The sequence below is a fragment of the Nerophis ophidion genome, linkage group LG11 (assembly GCF_033978795.1).
Source record: "Nerophis ophidion isolate RoL-2023_Sa linkage group LG11, RoL_Noph_v1.0, whole genome shotgun sequence".
In the NCBI taxonomy this organism is placed as follows: Eukaryota; Metazoa; Chordata; class Actinopteri; order Syngnathiformes; family Syngnathidae; genus Nerophis; species Nerophis ophidion.
This window is the reverse complement of record NC_084621.1, coordinates 61,309,561-61,327,404: the sequence shown is the minus strand read 5'-3', so window position 1 is coordinate 61,327,404 and position 17,844 is coordinate 61,309,561. Positions and strand designations below refer to the sequence as shown.

General features: G+C 38.7%; 1 protein-coding gene across 2 annotated transcripts in view; it reads right to left on the bottom strand.

The window, feature by feature from the left end:
* sybu (syntabulin (syntaxin-interacting)) overlaps nt 1–5,208 on the bottom strand; it is a 46,644-nt gene extending 41,436 nt beyond the window's left edge. The window contains exon 1 of one of the 2 annotated variants that reach the window (XM_061916405.1): nt 4,994–5,208. The gene's annotated coding sequence lies outside the window, so the exon portion shown is untranslated. The remainder of the gene's footprint in view (nt 1–4,993) is intronic. The other variant, XM_061916407.1, reaches the window with a different exon arrangement.
* Between the last annotated feature and the right edge of the window lie 12,636 nt (nt 5,209–17,844).

Sequence of the window (17,844 nt, the reverse complement as noted above, 5' to 3'; positions counted from 1 at the left end):
CTGTCTCTGGTCGTGCTGCATCTCCACCCCCAACCCCAGCAGATGATTTTGTGGAGCACTGCAGAAGCCACCACGGTGTACGTGGCTGTTGAAATGAGGTTTTGTTTTTGTTTTGTTCTTTGTCTGTGCATGGAGCAAACCATATGTGGGCAATATATTTTAATTATTGCTATTTTTTTGTTGTGTTTTACTTTTGTATCTGTATGTAGAAGGTGGTGGCCTCAGCTCTGTGCTCTCTTGATATATTTTGTCATTTGTGTTCTTAGATATTTCCCCCTCATTTTAATATGTTTTTTTGCCTTATTCGTGTGGACCGTTTTTATCTGCACTGCAACCCCATAACTTTCCCATTGTGGGATTAAAAAATGTCTATCCTGTTCTATATTTGTAAATTCTGTATCTTCTATTGTTTTGTTTTTTGTTGTTCTCTCTCCCTGAATCCCCCCCCCCCCCAATCCCCCCCAAAAAACATCTTCTTTTTTTCTTCTTTCTATCCACTACTGACCATGTCGGCTTGTGCCAAACACTAAATATGACCAACCTTCAATAAAGTTAAATAAATAATGCAAGAACTGAAGCATTTCACACTTTTCCTTTGTAAAGTAAATCTGTACAGCAGATATGTCCATTCTAGATCAACAATATTATTTGCCTGAGTGGCTGAACAGGACAGGTTATTTAAAAAATAAATAAAATAAAAAACATAGGGAAAACCAAATCATCTTGATGTAACATGTCAACATAAACATCAAATCTACCAGTGGAATATACAACTCAAAAAAGGGTTGCATGGCTTAAAGCAGATGGTCTATGTTAACAACAACATATATATTAAGTAACTTTTAATCCACTGCAACTGCTTTCTAATGATTATCTAAGCACGTCAAGTCAAGCTCTTTACTCCCTAATGCCTCACATTGAAGAGCTCGGTCTATTATCGCGTCCATGCACTTATTTGCTCATGAAAGTAGATTAAAAGTTGCAGTTGGAAAATGATCCTCTTTTCTCCCTGATATAAAAACTTGACACAATTTGAGGGTATCTACTTTACTCATTCTAAACCACAGGTGTCAAACTCAATGGCCCGCCACTTAATTTTATTTGGCCTCGGAAAGCCTGAAAATAATATGCATCAATAAAGTAATGTTACTTTTCTCACTATTTCTATTTTGGGAGAAAAATATATATGTACTCCGTGTAATTGCAAATTATGTGAACTTAAATATTGTCTAATTATGCAAAAATACATTTTCAATTATTTAAACTATTTTTTAAATAGAAATACATTCTAATAATGATTTCAAAGCAAGTTATCCATCCAATTCTGCAATGTAAAAGTAGCAACAGATTTCATGATAAAATTGTGAAAGTTACTGTGTTTTTTACAGCATTTTTCTTTAAATGAAAGAAACATTACTTTTTCTACTGTTATAAACTGTGGTGCCGTTTTGGCATTTACAGTAATACACCGAAAAATCTACAGTTGTTGATTTGCGCTAAAAAAACCTTGCTGCTGAGGTGCCAAAATGTTGCTGTAAAATTGCATTTTTTTTAATTTACAGTAAAAAAACAAACAAATATAATGCATTTTCTCAAACCATAAAATCAGATGTACTGTTTTCCCATTTACAGTAATATGCACAAAATTTTGAGGTGAAATAATTGCAAATCTACTAAAAAAAACATTTAAAAAAATTCTGTAATACTAATATTCACGTTTAGATTCGGCCCTCTGGGGCCAAACATAACTGCTATGTGGTCCTCAGTGAAAACAACTTTGACACCTCTGCTCTAAACTCTCCAAAATGTGTGCTAATATTGCCGACACATGCAACAGATGTCACTTGACCCCTGCAAACATGACATGCATGTTGTGGTCCTGTCCGTGTCGAAACAATTACTGGACTGACATCTTCAAACATCTTGCAGGTGCACTAAATTTGAAGTTGACCCCTAAAACTAGCAAACGTTTAAGAAGACGTTTAAAGATACTATCGCCTTTGCATCCTTACTAGCATGCAGAATCTTTTTTTTTGGAGTGGAAGTCCCATTTTGTCCCCAAAGCCTCCCTGTGGCTTAGGAACCTCTGGCTGTACTTATATCTGGAGACTATCTTAAAATAATATGAGAGGTACACCCAAAAAGTTGATTCCTTCTGGGGCCGTATGAGTCACATAGCTAAATTAAAGACCCTACAAGACAAACACAACACTCACTTTTGACAATTCACATTTTACCACGCTTCAATTCCCTTTCTGCTTTGTTTTGACTCACTGACATCACAGCTTCTCTGCATATTTTTCTTTCTAGTCAGGATTTTTTTCCCGTTTGTTTGTCCACTTTTGGTACAGAGGTTAGACCGAGCATGGCCACCCACTTTGACCGATCTGTAGCAAGAAGTTGTAGGACCCGGAGTGGGTCGGGGTGGATAAGGGGTTGTGTATTTTAATTCCATTTATTGAAAACAAATATTACTTATTGTCTGTATTTTTTTTCCCAATCAAAATAATAAATAAAAGAAAAAATTGATCCATACAACCTTGTATGGCATCATCATGATATCAGACTTACTCACTGAGTAATCTCTTTTTTTTTGTCCTGTCCAGGTTTTTAGGCAACTCATATAGTTGATGTAGATGCCCTTATCAGCTGTACACATTTACTTTTAAAAAGAGAAGTGTGGAATACTCCTCTTGTTGCCTTATTTCTCCATCCATCCATCCATTTCTACCGCTTATTCCCTTTGGGGTCGCGGGGGGCGCTGGTGCCTATCTCAGCTACAATTGGGCGGAAGGCGGGGTACACCCAAGGAACTCATCTTTGACTTTAGGAAACACACTGCACACCCTGCCCCCCTCTACATCAACGGTGAGGAGGTGGAGAGAGTCAACTCCTTCAAGTTCCTCGGCACCCTCATACCTGCTGACCTGTCCTGGACCCAAAATACAACTGCGATCATCCCGAAGGCCCAGCGGAAACTCCACTTCCTGAGGGTGCTGAGGAAGAGCAGACTGGAGAGACAGCTGATGGTGACCTTCAACCGCTCAGCTTTCGAGAGCCTGCTGACATACTGCATAACAGTGCGGTACGCCAGCTGCACTGAAGCAGACAAACAGGCGATTCAGAGGGTCATAAAGTCTGCACAAAAAATCATCGGCTGTCCCCCTGCCCTCCCTGAAGGATTTACACAACTCCCGTTGCCTTAACAGAGCAAACAACATTACCAAGGACAGCACACACCCTGGTATCTACCTGTTCGACTTGCTACCATCAGGCAGGCGCTACAGGTGCATCAGAGCCAGAACAAACAGGCTCAGAGACAGCTTCTTTCCCAAAGCTGTCACCATGTTGAACTCTAACTTATAATAATAATAATTCACCCCTATACAATATAATAATAATAATAATAATAATAATAATAATAATGGATTAGATTTATATTGCGCGTTTCTATTGTTATATACTCAAAGCGCTCACAGAGAAGTGGGAACCCATCATTCATTCACACCTGGTGGCGGTAAGTTACATCTGTAGCCACAGCTGCCCTGCGGTAGACTGACGGAAGCGTGGCTGCCAGTTTGCGCCTACGGCCCCTCCGACCACCACCAATCATTCATTCATCATTCATTCATCATTCATTCACCAGTGTGAGCGGCACCGGGGGCAAAGGGTGAAGTGTCCTGCCCAAGGACACAACGGCAGCCACTTTGATGTCCATAGGTGGGAAGCGAACCTGCAACCCTCAGGTTTCTGGCACGGCCGCTCTACCCACTACGCCATGCCCTAATATCCTACTGTGCAATACTACCCTTCGAGTGCAATACGTCCGACACTGATTGTTATTTATTACTTCGGTAATCTTGTCTTGTTCTGTATATTGTACAGTATTTTGTATTTCTATAGTGTTTTGTATATTATACAGGATTGCTTATCATTTTTATTGGATAGTCTGTTTATTTCAATTGTTAGTTTTTTCCTTTGTGTTATTTATTTCACCCTATATTTGTTCCCACTACCGCACTTTAAGTTGGAGTGTTTAATCTTGTTGTATGGAAATATAATGACAATAAAGTCCATTCTATTCTATGCTATTCTATTCTATTGGTGGCGCAGTGGGAGAGTGGCCGTGCGCAACCCGAGTGTCCCTGGTTCAAATCCCAACCTCGTCACGTCCGTTGTGTCCTGAGCAAGACACTTCACCCTTGCTCCATCAGTGTGTGAATGTGTGTGTGAATGGGTAAATGTGGAAGTAGTGTCAAAGCGCTTTGAGTACCTTGAAGGTAGAAAAGCGCTATACAAGTACAACCCATTTATCATTTATCATTTATAAGTCACCACCTCATCGCAGGGCTGCCTTATTTGTATTTTACTTTATTAAATGTATTCATATTATCATTTGGTGCAGCCGAGTCAGAGCAGGAGGGCATAGAAAGAGAAAAAAAGGAAGACACAGGGGGTAATTGTGGGGAAAAGAGGGGCATAAGACAGAGAGACAAAAACAACAACAGCAAACACAACAACAACAACAATAGAACACAATCAGAAGATACAATAAGTTATAGTAATACAAAATATGATAGTAAAAGTGATAACAAAGAAGCAGTTGGTGAAAATAATAATAATATAGAAATGACAAGAAATTCATAATGAATAATAACAATAATTGACCTCTGTTATCAACAATACAATTGTTGCACTGAGTCATGTCTATCTATCCATCCATCTGTTTATCCATGTATCCATCCATCCATTCATCCATCCACCCATCGGTCCCCATGCACAACATAGACAACAAAGGATGTTTTTTTTCCTCAGTCTTGCTCATAAAACACCCTCCACAATAACATGTAAGTGTGAATACCCAAGTTTAAACCGCATAATGATATATTGTTATTCCACATTTGCATGGTCACTTGTCATAATTAACAAAAACAACAACAACAACAACAACAATAACAACAAGAAAGAGGAAGAAAGGACAAAAAGGGCTTGCCTTGATGTTTTTTCCTCCTCGAAAGACTGGTCGTTTGCAGCACAAATGTTCTATCTGGTGGACCCGCGTCTGCTCCCCTGCTTCAGGATGTTCTCTGTGGCTCACATAGCACAGAACATGAGCACAGACCCCTGACAGTGCATGCACACGATGACGACCATCCTCAAGGTGTTACATAACACGTTAACTCTTCACCCGCCAGCGTGCAAGCTGCGGACGCACAATGACGAGCGTGTGGAGCAGCTGTGCAGGATTATTCCAAAGAGTGTTCTGATGTGTGTGTTTTTTTTTTATGTAGAATGCATTCAATAGGAGGTCTGTTTACTGGAAATAACAAGGTGGAGATGTGATGGCTGTCCATGGTGCTGAAACTGAGAGGCGGGGGTGGGAAGGGGACAGGGTGGTAAAATTACTATGGTATATAAGATATACCATTGTATGTTTTTTTAAATAAGATATACCATAGTATGTTTTTTTAATAATATATACCATAGTAAATTACTATGGAATATAATATATACCATAGTAATTTTACCACCCCGCGGGCACCAGGTAGCCCGTAAGGACCGCTGGCCTGTTCTAAAAATATCTCAAATAGCAGCACTTACCAGTGAGCTGCCTCTATTTTTTTTTATTTTATTTATTAGATAGCAAGCTACTCTCGCTTTGCTCGACATTTTTAATTCTAAGAGAGACAAAACTCAAATAGAATTAGGAAATCCAAGAAAATATTTTAATGACTTGGTCTTCACTTGTTTGAATGAATTCATTTATTTTATTTTACTTAGATTCTTATAACTTTCAGAAAGAAAATTTTAGAGAAAAAAATACAACCTTAATAATGATTTTAAAATTTTTAAACACATATGCCTTTTTGCCTTTTACATTCTTTCCTCTACTTACCTGACAATTTAAATCAATGTTCAAGTAGTTAGTTTTTTTTATTGTAAAGAATAATAAATACATTTTAATTTCATTCTTCATTTTAGCTTCTGTTGTTACGACAAAGCATATTTGGGAAACATTTCTTCAAATTTACTATGATTAAAATTCATAAAAACTATTCCGGCAAATCTAGAAAATCTGTAGAATCAAATTTAAATCTTATTTCAAAGTCTTTTGAATTTCTTTTAAAATGTTTGTTCTGGAAAATCTAGACGAAATACTGATTTGTCTTTGTTAGAAATATAGCTTGATTGGTTGATATATTTTTATTTCAAATATGCAAAAAAGAAGAGCAAGCATGATCCAATACAGTGCTGTAGCCTTAACAGCTATTATAACAAAATGTAAACAATGGAGAATAAAAAAAAACAAAAACAAATGAGCATTCGACTTTTTTTTTTTACATATTTGAAAAGGAGTGAGAAGAAGTATACACTTATTTAATCCCACCCCTTTTCTTTAAATCATAAATTACTCTGAGCTAGAACTACCTGTTCACTCTATGTACAAACTTAATGAACTTGTATATACATAAATGATAAATATATACATAGATATGCACACTACACACATACATAGCCACACCATAGCTTCGTCCAATTTGTTATATATTCTAACAAAGTGCAGATTGGATTTTAACCTATTTAAAACATGTCATCAAAAATATATATTTATTGTGAGAAATTATTAAGATGATCAGTGTTCCCACAAAGATAAATATCATTTATTATTAATAATAACAGAGTTAAAGGTAAATTGAGCAAATTGGCTATTTCTGGCAATTTATTTAAGTGTGTATCAAACTGGTAGCCCTTTGCATTAATCAGTACCCAAGAAGTAGCTCTTGGTTTCAAAAAGGTTGGTGACCCCTGATCTAGAAGAAATAATGATTTGTCTTTGTTAGAAATATAGCTTGGTCCAATTTGTTATATATTCTAACCAAGTGCAGATTATATTTTAACCTATTTAAAACATGTCATCAAAAATATATATTTATTGTGAGAAATCATTAAGATGATCAGTGTTCCCACAAAGATAAATATCATTAATTATTAATAATAACATAGAGTTAAAGGTAAATTGAGCAAATTGGCTATTTCTGGCAATTTATTTAAGTGTGTATCAAACTGGTAGCCCTTCGCATTAATCAGTACCCAAGAAGTAGCTCTTGGTTTCAAAAAGGTATGTGACCCCTGCTATATATATTTATCGACATTTTCATAAAAAATACAACCTTAGTGAAGGGAAGGACGATTAATGTCGTAAAAAACAAGACAAAAAAAAAAAAGAGAAAAAAAGAACAACCACAAAACGACCTTTATTTATTTACTTGCCAGGTGAGTCAAACTGAGCCATCAGATTGTTCTGGAAAAGCTGCCAGGTGAAAATTGACAATTTATCGTAGCAGAAGTTTAACAACAGTGTACTGTAATTTATTATTAAATTATCGCACATATCCAATTTGACGCAGTTCAAAAATAAAAAGACACGACCAATGATTGTGTATAGGGTTGCTTTTAATGCAGTTAAATTAATGAACTAACAGCATTTTTGGAGAGAAACAAAACGGCCACTGGTAAAACAGCGCCCCCACCTGGCTATAAAGTGAAGTGTGTTTCATGTTTTGTGTCCAATATTAATTATGTCGTGTAAATGTTTACATCTTGTCGAAGAGATAGTCTGTTCTGTAAAATAAATAAATAAAAAATCTACATGTCTCCATCGAATACGATGAATTGTGTGTGTGCGTCTGGCAACCCAGTTTGGGAATGACTGTTAAGCAATGTAAAAGGTGACGTCACCAACAACCATGATTTTGTTTGTCACTGCCGCCCTCTTCCGGAACTAATGTGTAATGACAAGCAGTGACTACCGCCCTTTGAATACAATCTACTGGTAAAAGGCCTACTGAAATGAGATGTTCTTATTTAAACGGGGATAGCAGGTCCATTCTATGTGTCATACTTGATCATTTCGCAATATTGCCATATTTTTGCTGAAACGATTTAGTAGAAAACATCGACGATAAAGTTTGCAACTTTCGGCCACTAATAAAAAAGCCCTGCCTGTACCAGAAGTCGCAGACGATGTGCGCGTGACATCACGGGTTGTGGAGCTCCTCACATCCTCACGTTATTTGCAATCATAGCCACCAGCAGCTAGAGCGATTCGGATTGAAAAAGCGACAATTTCCCCATTAATTTGAGCGAGGATGAAAGATTCCGGAATGAGGATAATGAGAGTGAAGGACTAGAAAAAAAATTAAAAAAGGCGAGGGCAGTAAGAGCGATTTAGATGTTATTAGACACATTTACCAGGATAATTCTGGAAAATCCCTTATCTGCCTATTGTGTTACTAGTGTTTTAGTGAGATTATATGGTACCTGAAAGTCGGAGGGGTGTGGCCACGGGTGTGTTGACCGCCAGTGTCTCCGGTGGGAGGAGGTAATAGTCCGCAGCAGCTGCAGGAGGACACAAGCTCCGCTGATGTCTCCGGTAAGAGCCGACTTATTACCACCATTTTTTCACCGAAACCTGCCGGTTGACATGTGGTCGGGATCCATGTTCGCTTGAGCGCTCTGTTCGATAGTAAAGCTTCACCTTCGGGAATTTTAAACAAGGAAACTGTGTTTGTGATGCTAAAGGCAGCTGCAATACATCGCTTCCCACTTCCATCTTTCTACTTTGAGTTCTCCATTATTAAATGAAAAATGAACAAATTGCAAAAGATTCAGCAACACAGATGTCCAGAAGACTGTGTAATTATGCGATTAAAGCAGACAACTTATAGCTTGGATTGGGCTGGAAAAAAATGTCCGCCACAACCCGAGTCGTCACGCGCACGCGTCATCATTCCGCCACGTTTTCAACAGGATACATCGCGGGAAATTTAAAATTATAATTTAGTAAACTAAACCGGCCGTATTGGCATGTGTTGCGATGTTAATATTTCATCATTGATATATAAACTATCAGACTGTGTGGTGGGTAGTAGTGGGTTTCAGTAGGCCTTTAAATCAGGGGTTAACAACCCAAAATGTTGAAAAAGCCATATTGGACCAAAAATACAAAAACAAAAAAAAAAACTGTCTGAAGCCGCAAAAAAATGTGAAGCCTTAAAAAACTGTTAAAATGAAGGCCACACATTATGTAAGTGTCTAAATTAGCTATATCAGACTACTATCAAAATGACTAAGTGTCGCAGGCTGATGCAAATCTTCGTTGACAGAAATGTTGAAATGTAATATTTATTCTACACATTTTTACAAAACTGGAAAACATTACCAAAACGGAGAGTGTGATAACTCCTGGAAATGACTGGCTTAGAATGGCCAAAGGTAAAGATGTGTGTGTTCAAGTTGAAGGAAACGGAAAGTACAAATAAAATGAGCTCAAATATATCTAAAATACAAGGCATTATGATGCATTTTGTACATACTGCTCGCGTAAATAGCATGTTAGCATAGATGACCTTGCAGTCATGCAGTGACCAAATATGTCTGATCAGCACTCCACACAAGTCGATAACATTAACAAAGCTCACATTTGTACATTCACAAATATTTTACAGCTACTGTAATATGATTGTTCATGTTTCTCAGTCAGTACAAATTGGTGTCCTTTCGCGGTGTTGTGTATTCGAAACTCAAACGTGTTTTGTGTTGTCGGACAAGCTAGCTCATCTCTTGCCGTAGTTAGCTTTTACAGCTAATGCAGTAGCACACATTAGCTCTTCGCTCTTACAATAATAATGTTGCTACAGTTTGGTTATTACACAGTTTACAGAACGTAAATGAGGTAGTGTTGACGGTTTTTGGATGCATTTTTAAAATGATTTAGAGGTAAAATTTATCTGCCTTACTAGCCACCTAAAACGAGACGATTTTTTTACATGTTAAAATGCAAAAAAAAATAAAAAACAAACACAACCTTTATGTCTTCTTGTCTCTCATAATGATTGTGAACAATAGGCCACATTCCTAAACAAGTGCAGTTCCCCTTAAAGAAGAATGAGCAAAGTTTGGTCTGTTTATAGTTTATTTGTTCCGGGCATTCTATGCAGTAAATTTTATTTTTTTAAAGTTTTTTCTTTGTAACATTCAAAATATTAACTGGAGAAACAAAATATAATAAAAAAAATGTTTACTAACTGAATTAATCGATTTAATCGATTAATTGCAGTTCTATTCAAAAGTTTTTTCAATTTTTAATAAGGGAGGATAATTAATATAGAATGTGTGTCAAACGACAAGAAAGGAGGTAAAATGAGCTCCAAGAATAACAAAGAAAACATACAAAATGAATAAATGACAGGTAAACATCGACAAATATGTTTGTCCACGAGTAAATGGACAAACATAATGTATGTTTGTCCATTAATAAAAAAAAAAAAAAAGAATAAAAGGTGTTCAGAATATACAAAGAAAAATAAAATTGAAATTGTGCCATGAATGAATAAACAAAAGCTTGAATTGATCATTAAAAGAAAATAGAACAAGTTGAAACTAATGTGGACAATTGCAGAAAATCACCACTAGAGATCGCTAAAGCCATAAAAACGATCTTTGTGGCTTCACAATGGCTCGTTTATTTTGATTTAACTTAGGGCAGGGGTCGGCAACCCAACATGTTGAAAGAGCCATATTGGACCAAAAATACAAAAACAAATCTGTCTGGAGCTGCAAAAAATTAAAAGCCATATTTACATACAGATAGCGTCATGAGATGTAAATTGAATTATGAGGACTTAAAAGAAACCAAATTAGCTCAAATATAGCTACAAATGAGGCATTGTAAGGCAATATGTACATACAGCTAGCCTAAATAGCATGTTAGCATCGATTAGCTTGCAGTCGTGCAGTGACCAAATATGTCTGATTAGCACACTCCACACAAGTCAATAACATCAACAAAACTCACCTTTGTGCATTCATGCACAACGTTATAAGTTTGGTGGACAAAATGAGACAGAAAAAGAAGTGGCATAAATCACGTCTTAGAAAGTCGGAGAAAGTTATGCATCTAAACAAACTAGGGTGAGTTCATGGACCGCCAAGATCAGTAGGACAAAACGGCGCTCGCCAAATACTCGAATCAGTGAAGCATGTTTAATATAAACTGTGTGCTTTCTAGCAATTAGGGAGGTTTGTGTCATGTTTGTCATCCTACAGAAACTAAATTAAAACAAAAAATATGATTTCCATTTTTCATATATTTTGGAAAAAGCTCCAGAGAGCCAGTAGGGCGGCGCTAAAGAGCCACGTGCGGCTCCAGGTTGCCGACCCCTGACCTAGGGTGTCAAATTCGTTATTACTGAGGGCCATGTTGCAATTATGGTTACCCTCAGAGGGCCACATGGAATGATGTGACGGGCCACGGAAAATGATGTAGAAGACTACATGGAATGATGTGGTGGACTACATTGAACGACACGGCAGGCCATTTTAAATGACATCCATCCATCCATCCATCCATCCATCATCTTCCGCTTATCCGAGGTCGGGTCGCGGGGGCAGCAGCCTAAGCAGGGAAGCCCAGACTTCCCTCTCTCCAGCCACTTCGTCTAGCTCTTCCCGGGGGATCCCGAGGCGTTCCCAGGCCAGCCGGGAGACATAGTCTTCCCAAACGTGTCCTGGGTCTTCCCCGTGGCCTCCTACCAGCTGGACGTGCCCTAAACACCTCCCTAGGGAGGCGTTCGGGTGGCATCCTGACCAGATGCCCGAACCACCTCATCTGGCTCCTCTCGATGTGAAGGAGCAGCGGCTTTACGTTGAGCTCCTCCCGGATGGCAGAGCTTCTCACCCTATCTCTAAGGGAGAGCCCCGCCACACGGCGGAGGAAACTCATTTCGGCCGCTTGTACCCGTGATCTTATCCTTTCGGTCATGACCCAAAGCTCATGACCATAGGTGAGGATGGGAACGTAGATCGACCGGTAAATTGAGAGCTTTGCCTTCCGGCTCAGCTCTTTCTTCACCACAACGGATCGATACAACGTCCGCATTACTGAAGACGCCGCACCGATCCGCCTGTCGATCTCACGATCCACTCTTCCCCCACTCGTGAACAAGACTCCTGTGGTGGACTACATTGAACGACACGGCAGGCCATTTTAAATGACATGACAGACAAAAAACGAGTGGTGGACCACGTTAAATGGTGCACAACATTAAATGTTGCGATGGCCCACATTGAACTACGTGCCGGGGCCATTTTAAATGATGTGGCGGACCTCATTAAATCATGTAGTGGGTCTCTTTAAATCAGGCCAGGGCAATTATTTAGACTTGGGGGCCACATTTAGAGAAAAAAATGTGTCTGGGGGCCGATATATCTATTTTTATGACCACTAATACAAAACCTCACAATAATGTCTGATTGAACTCTAAAAACGTGATGACCCACCGGCTTAAAAAACGTAATGGAATTTTAATTTTTTCTATGAACGATAAAACACTGAATATTGACAAAATATGAACGTCACACCCCCTTTCGATCGACACATTTCACAATCAAGTGAAACGCAACAAAAATGTAACAAACAGGGACGGCGTGGCGCAGTGGGAGAGTGGCCGTGCGCGACCCGAGGGTCACTGGTTCAAATCCCACCTAGAACCAACCTCGTCACGTCCGTCACGTCCGTTGTGTCCTGAGCAAGACACTTCACCCTTGCTCCTGATGGGTGCTGGTTGGCGTCTTGCATGGCAGCTCCCTCCATCAGTGTGTGAATGTGTGTGTATGTGTGTGTGAATGGGTAAATAGAAGTAGTGTCAAAGCGCTTTGAGTACCTTGAAGGTAGAAAAGCGCTATACAAGTACAACCCATTTATCATTTATTTAAATATGAACAGGAAAGGTACAAAATAAACACACCTACAATCGGATACATCAGATACATCACTAAGCTTTAGAACTTTGAAAATCTCCTTCCGCGTCTGTGGAAACGCTCCCCACTCACACTTCTTGGTGCCTAGTCTGAGCTGCTTTGACTTACATTACCATAGTAACTCATTAGATTACCATAGTAACTAATTAGGTTACTGTGGAGAGGCGGAGCTGACGGGCCGACAGCCGGATAGGACAAATCATGGTCCTACCCAAGATGGAGGCCAGGAGGCGGACTATGCAGCGGAACGGAGAGGCGGGGCGCACCTGGAGTGCCGCTGCAGCGATCAGAGCCAGGTGCGTAATTCACCCACCTGCTCTCAATCTGTGCATCTTCTCCTGCTGTATAAAAGGAGAGAAGGAGGAGCAATCGGGGCAGAAGACGGAGGAGAAACAGCAACTAACGAAGTCTAGAGTGACCAGATGAGAGATGAGCCTGTGAGAAAGACGCAGTCACCGGCCACCGAAAGGCGAGCCAAGACGGGCAGCAAAGGAGGTCGCGCTGGAAATCGGCGCGACCGACTGGGACACAACAATGTTTGTTGACATAATAAATGAGTGTCAAACCTGCTACGAAGCGTCTTGCATCGATGGTCCATGTAACCCGCACGATGACGGCTGGAAACCTGTCACAGTTAACTTAGTAACTAATTAGATTACCATAGTAACTGGCTTCCGCCCGATTGTAGCTGAGATAGGCGCCAGCGCCCCCCGCGACCCCGAAAGGGAATAAGCGGTAGAAAATGGATGGATGGATGGATAGTAGGATGGATGGACAGTAACTGGTATATCATCCATAAGCACAACCATTGAAATACTTCGTATAGTTGAAGACTTACGGTCGTTAGAAAACATGACTGCACATCATAATGGCAGCTACACTTTCCATCTTATAGATTTAAAAAAATTATTTGGGAATGTCCGGCGGCCCAGATTGAAAAGCTCAACAAGCCGCATGTGGCCCCCGGGCCTTAATTTGCCCAGGTCTGCTTTAAATGATGTGGAAGACCAGCAGGGATGATGTGGCGGACTACACTGAACGACACGGCTGGTTACTTTTAAATGACATGATGGACGGCGTGGCGCAGTGGGAGAGTGGCCGTGCGCAACCCGAGGGTCCCTGGTTCAATCCCCACCTAGTACCAATCTGGTCACGTCTGTTGTGTCCTGAGCAAGACACTTCACCCTTGCTCCTGATGGGTGCTGGGTGGCGCCTTGCATGGCAGCTCCCTCCATCAGTGTGTGAATGTGTGTGTGAATGGGTAAATGTGGAAGTAGTGTCAAAGCGCTTTGAGTACCTTGAAGGTAGAAAAGCGCTATACAAGCACAACCCATTTATCATTTATTTATTTATCAAAGGTCCGTAATATCATTGCTTACGTGCAGTGATTTCTCCAGATTCTCTGAACATTTTGAAGATTTTACAGACCGTAGATGGTAAAATCCCTAAATTCCTTGCAATATCTCGTTGAGAAATGTTGTTCTAAAATTGTTCGACAATTTGCTTACAAAGTGGTGACCCTCGCCCCATCTTTGTTTGTGAATTACTTAGCATTTCATGGAAGCTGCTTTTATACCCAATCATGGCACCCACCTGTTCCCAATTAGCCTGCACACCTGTGGGATGTTCCAAATAAGTGTTTGATGCGCATTCCCCAACTTTATCAGTATTTATTGCCACCTTTCCCAACTTCTTTGTCATGTGTTGCTGCCGTCAAATTCCAAAGTTAATTATTATTTGCAAAAAAAAAACCTTTGTTAGTTTGAACATCAAATATGTTGTCTTTGTAGCATATTCAACTGAATATGGGTTGAAAATGATTCGCAAATCATTGTATTCCGTTTATATTTACATCTAACACAATTTCCCAACTCATATGTAAACGGGATTTGTACAAATATGATCCACTTCAAGAAACTCTTCAAACTTAAAGTGTTTACAATGTACAAAGAAGAAGAACCATGGTACACATTCTGAATGTATTTCATCCATCCATTCTTTCATTCTCAAAATGATCTTACTTATCTCATCACATGGAATATAACTTACTACACCAATTATTATTTATTTTTATTGTGATTACTTATGGAGTATATTGTGAATAAATTGAGACCAGGAAGTGAACAACAGTTTTAGCAACTGTTATGTAAAGGATAAGGGGTGGGATTAAAAAAGCTCTTCTTCTTCCTACTCCTTTTCGAACATGTTGAAAAGAGAAACTGGAAATTATAATGTATCATGTTGTATGCTTGCATGTTCCAAATAAACTCAAATTCAACTCAACTTTACTCAACCTGGGGCAACAGTAGTAAAGGGGTTAACCCCCTTGTGCCCCAAGACCCCATAGAACAGTGGTTCTCAAATGGGGTACCTGTACACCTGGGGGTACTTGAAGGTATGCCAAGGGGTACGTGAGATTATTTAAAACTATTCTAAAAATAGCAACAATTCAAAAATCCTTTATGAATATATTTATTGAATAATACTACAACAAAGTATGAATGTAAGTTCATAAACTGTGAAAAGAAATGCAACAATGCAATATTCAGTGTTGACAGCTAGATTTTTTGTGGACATGTTCCATAAATATTGATGTTAAAGATTTCTTTTTTTGTGAAGAAATGTTTAGAATTAAGTTCCTGAATCCAGATGGATCTCTATTACAATCCCCAAACAGGGCACTTTAAAGGCCTACTGAAACCCACTACTACCGACCACGCAGTCTGATAGTTTATATATCAATGATGAAATATTAACATTGCGACACATGCCAATACGGCCGGTTTAGTTTACTAAATTGCAATTTTAAATTTCGCGCGGAAGTATCCTGCTAAAATGTCGCGGTATGACAACGCACTGTTGACAGCTATAAGTTGTCTCTTTTCATCGCATAATTCCACAGTATTATGGACATCTGTGTTGCTGAATCTTTTGCAATTTGTTCAATGAATAATGGAGACGTCAAAGAAGAAAGCTGTAGGTGGGAAGCGGTGTTTTGCAGCCGCCTTTAGCAACACAAACACCGCCTGTGTTTCATTGTTTACATTCCCGAAAGATGATGGTGAAGCTTTACAATGGAACAGAGCGGTCAAGCGCACACGGTTGGATTGGACCACACACACAAATTACAGTGTATTATGCAGCGATCATTTCAAAAGATAGCGTTTCGAAGAGGGTCCCTTGCGAAGGGCAGAGATGGGCATCGCCACCACCCGTCGACTGGTGCTGAAGAAAGGTGCAGGGGTGACCTTCAGGTTGTATAGGTACGACCATATAATCTCACTAAAACACCAGTAACACAATAAACAGATAAGGGATTTTCCAAAATTATCCTAGTAAATCTGTCTAATAACATCTGAATCGCTTCCACTGTATAGTCTTTTTTTTCGTCTTTCTAGTCCTTCACTCTCACTTTCCTCATCCACAAATCTTTCATCCTCCTTCAAATTAATGGGGAAACCGTCGCGTTCTCGGTCCAAATCGCTCTCGCTGCTGGTAGCCATGATTGTAAACAATGTTCAGATGTGAGGAGCTCCACAACCCGTGACGTCACGCGGATATCGTCTGCTACTTCCGGTACAGGCAAGGCTTTTTTATTAGCGACCAAAAGTTGCGAACTTTATTGTCGATGTTCTCTACTAAATCCTTTCGGCAAAAATATGGCAATATCGCGAAATGATCAAGTATGATACATAGAATGGACCTGCTATCCCCATTTAAATAAGAACATCTCATTTCAGTAGGCCTTTAAGTTGATGATTACTTCTATGTGTAGAAAGCCTTATTTATAATTGAATCACTTGTTTATTTTTCAAAAAGTTTTTTGTTATTTTTATATCTTTTTTTCCAAATAGTTCAAGACCACTACAAATGACCAATATTTTGTTATACAATTTAATAAATCAGAAACTGATGACATAGTGCTGTATTTTACTTCTTTATCTCTTTTTTTCCACCAAAAAGGCTTTGTTCTGATTAGGGGATACTTGAATTAAAAAAAAAAGTTCACAGAGGGTACATAACTGAAAAAAAGTTGCGAACCACTGTCTTAAAGGAGCCTGCCGGATGCACTTTAACGTCATGCCCAGGACACAAAAAAGCTTGAATAATATTAATAATACATTTCATTAATTTTTCATTTTTTATTTATATCCTTCATTAACGTGCATTTTGATCGATACACAATTATACCTCAATTATACAATTTAAATTCACACAACAATGCCTGAGAAGGAGCAAGATGAAGAAAATTTTTATAGTTTCCTGCCCCCTTCGACATAATACATAGTCTTACTTCATGAATATCATTTAAAACAACAAATACATCCAAATGTAATGAAACAATCAAAAAAACACAAGAAAATCAGAACAAGTGCAAAACTTCATAAAGTATAAACCAAACAGAAAAAATAATAATAATAATAATATACACCTCACGGAATGATACAAAGCAAATACAAAACCAGACCAAAAAAATAAAAAAAAGAAGAAAAATAATAAATAAAAAGCAAAATGTAAACACTTGTGGCTGTCCATATGATCTTATTGTTCTATCTTTATATATATTTTTTTAATTGAATATATTTTTACAGTCTTTTATGTCATTGTAAAGAGAATTCCACAGTTTTACCCCCACCACTGATGTACACATTTGTTTTAAAGTTGTCCTTGAATGTTGCTGTTTGAAATGACTTTTTCTTCTATGCTCTGTATTCTCAGAAGTGATGACAAACATTTTTTGTAAATTTGCTGGTAATGTTTTACTTTTAACCTTAAACATGACAGATAAGTCAGGCAAGTGCAAACAAATAAACGACCACTAGATGTCGCCAAAGCCATTCTAAAGAGCTTTGGTCCGTTATGTTGGATTGTTTCGTGTATTAGTAGAATAGTAACCAGAAACTAAAAACAATAATCTATAATATCAGGGGTTCTAAACCTTTTTTCAGTGATGTACCCCCTGTGAACATGTTTTAATTCAAGTACCCCCTAATCCGAGCAAAGCATTTTTGGTTGAAAAAA